Source organism: Bufo bufo, chromosome 4 (genome assembly GCF_905171765.1).
Source record: "Bufo bufo chromosome 4, aBufBuf1.1, whole genome shotgun sequence".
Taxonomy (NCBI): domain Eukaryota; kingdom Metazoa; phylum Chordata; class Amphibia; order Anura; family Bufonidae; genus Bufo; species Bufo bufo.
The window spans coordinates 156651145-156656467 of NC_053392.1; positions in this window are offsets into that span (position 1 = coordinate 156651145).

Here is a 5323-nt window from a genome sequence, read left to right on the forward strand (position 1 = left end):
TGCACAAAGCAGTGTGCTACCATTTGTAAAATTCTTGTTTGTTTTTGCATTGCAGCCATGGCTATGGTTATGGGCAGCACGGTGGCTCTGTGGTTAGCACTGGTGCCTTGCAGTGCAGGGGTCCTGGGTTCAAATCCAATCAAGGACAACATCTGCATGGAGTTTGTATGTTTGCCCTGTGTTTGCGTGGGTTTCCTCCGGTTTCCTCCTACACTCCTACACTGATAGGAACCTTAGATTGTGAGCCCTACTGGGGACAGTTATATGCTAATGTCTGGAAAGCTCTGCCCAGGTTTGTTGGACTTTATGCACCTATCATAAATTGTCCATATGGCATAGGTAGGTTAGCGTTAGGTCCCGTGCCCTTTTGAGAGACCTTGACGGGGTGTGTGGGCTCTGGTATGTTCTCGATATAAGAATATATTGGCAAAAGTCTAATTTTTATATCACACAGTGAGGTACTGGTCAAACTCTTTTTCGCCTTAAAGTTCTAAGGTTTTTTAGATTATTAAATGTACGCACAACATCTATTTTATACTAAATAATGGGGGTTTTGTTTTTTATTATACAGTTTTTTTTTCATTATGTATAACATTTTTTAAATTCCATTATGGGATTACTATTTTATGATTTTGCTTTTATTTATTATAATGAGTATTAATGTTATTTATAATATATTAACATACTTCCGTATCCTAATAACTTATGCTCAGTGTCACTATGTCACAGGCTGCTATTATGCCAACTCTATTGTACCCTAACTACAGGATAACTAGACAGACAACCCTGGCATCCTTTGTAGATGTAACATTCAGTGGTTTTGGAACCACTGTATCGAACAACCGGTTTGACTTTGGGCTAAATCTAATGTCTTTATCTTGGCAGTCCCCTGGTATTCACCCTTTAACTACTATACAGTGAGTTAAAGGGAGCCAGAGGCTGCTACCTTCTAGAGAAGTACAAGCAGGCTCAGACTGGCCCACAGGGCAACAGGTGAATCCACCGGTGGACCCTGAGCAAGGTGGGCCCCCAGTCCCACACTCCCTGTGGGATAGGCAGCATACAGCAGCCCAACCAGCCTATGTTCATATGAAAATCTGTGTGGATTATTTAACAAACTATCCAGAAGCAGACCAACCAGTATCTTCTTTCATAATGGACGTGCCTTCTCAGTCGGTGCAGGGACCCCCATAATCGACCATGTGCGAACAGACAATATTTGCATGTACGATAGCTTTACAGTGGGCCCCCAGAATGAATTTTAATAATCATCCCAGTCCGACACTGAGTACCAGATTAATTGACTGCTGGGCTATGTAGTCAGTAAAAGGACGAGATTGGGGCAGGCAAAGTTTGTGCAAATCTGAGAAGCAGTCTAAAGGTCAGGGCAGCAGCATAGTGTTATTACAGTGATCAGGCGGTACATGGGTGGATATGCAGATTATAGCACCTTTTCAGATATAGCTATCTAGTAAACCTATTGTTCAGGCAATGAGACAAAGAGCACAGCATATATAGCAGAGTTGATTAACACATTAGAAGCAGCTGCACACAGAACAAAAGGAGGGTTAACCCTTGTAATAGAGAATGAAGAATATCTCCAATAGACACAAAGGACACAGCCTCCGTGGACTGCCGGAGCTCTGGAACTGTGACAGACAAAGATTGAGTGGAATGGCATCTATGCCCACCGTAAGTAGCGGGGCAGCAGTAGGCATAAACTGCTTAAATAACAGTAAATCCTCATGGCTGACAGCAGATGGCTCCTCCAATGTCTAGTGGGGTCCCTGGGGCTCCAGTGACCCAATTGTAGGGGAGATTCCCCTTTGATCATGCCACAGTATGTACCATAGCAATCATACGCTTAACAGCTTGGATCAGAGCTTTCTTGATGCCAAGCTGTGAAGCAGGAGCCCTGTGTTAACAACCTGAACTGTTAGTAACAATTCATTCTTAGCACATGATCACTCCAGTAGCTGCTCATTCCCTCTACTGCAGTGATACCAAAAGAGGCCCTACACTACAAGACCATTTTAAAGGTTTTACACTATATATATAAAGTACTGCAAATTATCGGTGTGAACATTATATAAAAGGAAGAAAGCCTTTTTCTATTTTTCCATGTTTCAATGCACTTTTTCAAATTAATACATTGAAAAACAAGGCTCCAGTAAAAGCTGCTTCTCACCAGGGAATACCTTCATAAATAGATTTAAATCTGCAAATAAGCAAAATCCACCTGCACTCTACTCAGTGATTTGTAAGAAATCAATGATTCTCCTATCAATAATTCTGAAAGTCAATTTAATAGTCCTTCAGTTGCCAAAACACTCAAAAAAATAAGAGATATTATATTATATTATAAAATTAGAGATATTGTTTGAGAACGCATATTTTTACTTAAGGGGTGAAATGCATATAAATGGAAAATTAATGTAAAATATGTTTAAAAAGCCCTCGTAAAAAATAGATGTGAATTATAAAGATTGTAAAGCTACAGAGACCAATCATCATATAGTTACATTTTTAAAGGGACTCTGTCACCACTTTCTAACCCCCCCTTTTAAAAGTATTGTTCTCTCCATGGCGCCCTTGTGATTACAAAGGTGTTGTTATAACATAAATTCGCCGTCTCGTTTTACCTTTTATCTAACCTGTCAATCTTGTGCATAAGGTGCCCAGGGCGTTTCTGAAGGTCTGAAGCTGCCGCCCGCCGCCGCCGCCGTTGGTGCCCAGCTCCTCCCCTGATCCTTTCAGCGCCGCCAGAATGTAAAGAAATCCGCCTCCGGCTCTCGCTCAGTACCCCCTCCTCCTTTTCAAAGATCCCGCGCGTGCGCACAGGCCTGTGCCTGATGCGCCCGTGCGGACATTTAGAATCAGCCTCATTGAGCGAAGTGCGCATGCGCGCACTTCGCTCAACCTCCTCATAAGACGAGCACTGCAGCCAGCCACTCAGAGCCTGCCAAGCGCTGTATGGAGCCGCAGGCTCTGAGTGGCTGGCTGCAGTGCTCGTCTTATGAGGAGGTTGAGCGAAGTGCGCGCATGCGCACTTCGCTCAATGAGGCTGATTCTAAATGTCCGCACGGGCGCATCAGGCACAGGCCTGTGCGCACGTGCGGGATCTTTGAAAAGGAGGAGGGGGCACTGAGCGAGAGCCGGAGGCGGATTTCTTTACATTCAGGCGGCGCTGAAAGGATCAGGGGAGGAGCTGGGCACCAACGGCGGCGGCGGCGGGCGGCAGCTTCAGACCTTCAGAAACGCCCTGGGCACCTTATCCACAAGATTGACAGGTTAGATAAAAGGTATTTTTATCAAAACGAGACGGCGAATTTATGTTATAACAACACCTTTGTAATCACAAGGGCGCCATGGAGAGAACAATACTTTTAAAAGGGGGGGTTAGAAAGTGGTGACAGAGTCCCTTTAACTGCAATTTGTGGAAATAAGCTGTCTTGACAGGGTATTGGAATAGGAGCCTGTGGTTTGACTTTTAAAGCTACCTTCAGTCATCTTTTTTCACTTAAAGGGGTTGTCTCATCATGGACAATGTGGGCATATCGCTAGGATATACCCCCATTGTCTTATAGAAACATAGAAACATAGAATGTGTCGGCAGATAAGAACCATTTGGCCCATCTAGTCTGCCCAATATACTGAATACTATGGATAGCGCCCGGCCCTTATCTTATATGAAGGATGGCCTTATGCCTATCCCATGCATGCTTAAACCCCTTCACTGTATTTGCAGCTACCACTTCTGCAGGAAGGATATTCCATGCATCCACTACTCTCTCAGTAAAGTAATACTTCCTTATATTACTTTTAAACCTTTGCCCCTCTAATTTAAAACTGTGTCCTCTTGTGGTAGTTTTTCTTCTTTTAAATATGCTCTCCTCCTTTACCGAGTTGATTCCCTTTATGTATTTAAAAGTTTCTATCATATCCCCTCTGTCTCTTCTTTCTTCCAAGCTATACATATTAAGGTCCTTTAACCTTTCCTGGTAAGTTTTATCCTGCAATCCATGTACTAGTTTAGTAGCTCTTCTCTGAACTCTCTCTAGAGTATCTATATCTTTCTGGAGATATGGCCTCCAGTACTGCGCACAATACTCCAAGTGAGGTCTCACCAGTGTTCTGTACAGCGGCATAAGCACTTCACTCTTTCTACTGCTTATACCTCTCCCTATACATCCAAGCATTCTGCTGGCATTTCGTGCTGCTCTATTACATTGTCTTCCCACCTTTAAGTCTTCTGAAATAATTACTCCTAAATCCCTTTCCTCAGATACTGAGGTCAGGACTGTGTCAAATATTCTATATTCTGCCCTTGGGTTTTTACGCCCCAGGTGCATTCTCTTGCACTTATCCACATTAAATTTCAGTTTCCAGAGTTCTGACCATTCTTCTAGTTTTCCTAAATCCTTTTCCATTTGGCGTTTCCCTCCAGGAACATCAACCCTATTACATATCTTTGTGTCATCAGCAAAAAGACAAACCTTACCATCGAGGCCTTTTGCAATATCACTTATGAAGATATTAAACAAAATCGGTCCCAGTACAGATCCTTGTGGAACCCCACTGGTAACATGACCTTGTTTTGAATGTTCTCCATTGACTACAACCCTCTGTTGTCTGTCACTCAGCCACTGCCTAATCCACTCAACAATATGGGAGTCCATGCTCAATGACTGCAGTTTATTGATAAGTCTTCTATGTGGGACAGTGTCAAAAGCCTTACTAAAATCTAGATATGCGATGTCTACTGCACCTCCACCGTCTATTATTTTATTCACCCAGTCAAAAAAATCTATAAGATTTGTTTGACATGATCTCCCTGAAGTAAACCCATGTTGTTTTTCATCTTGCAATCCATGGGATTTTAGATGTTCCACAATCCTATCCTTTAATAGGGTTTCCATTAATTTGCCTACTATTGATGTCAGACTCACTGGTCTATAGTTGCTCGATTCCTCCCTACTACCTTTCTTGTGAATGGGCACGACATTTGCCAATTTCCAATCTTCCGGGACGACTCCTGTTACTAATGATTGGTTAAATAAATCTGTTAACGGTTTTGCCAGCTCACCACTAAGCTCTTTTAATAATTTTGGGTGTATCTCATCAGGCCCCTGTGACTTATTTGTCTTCACCTTAGACAACAAACTTAGAACATCTTCCTCTGTAAAGATACATGCATCCAACGATTTATTAGTCATTCTTTCTAGTGGAGGTCCTTCTCCTTTTTCTTTTGTAAAAACTGAACAGAAGTATTCATTAAGGCAGTCGGCTAGCCCTTTATTCTCTTCTACATACCTTCCGTCCT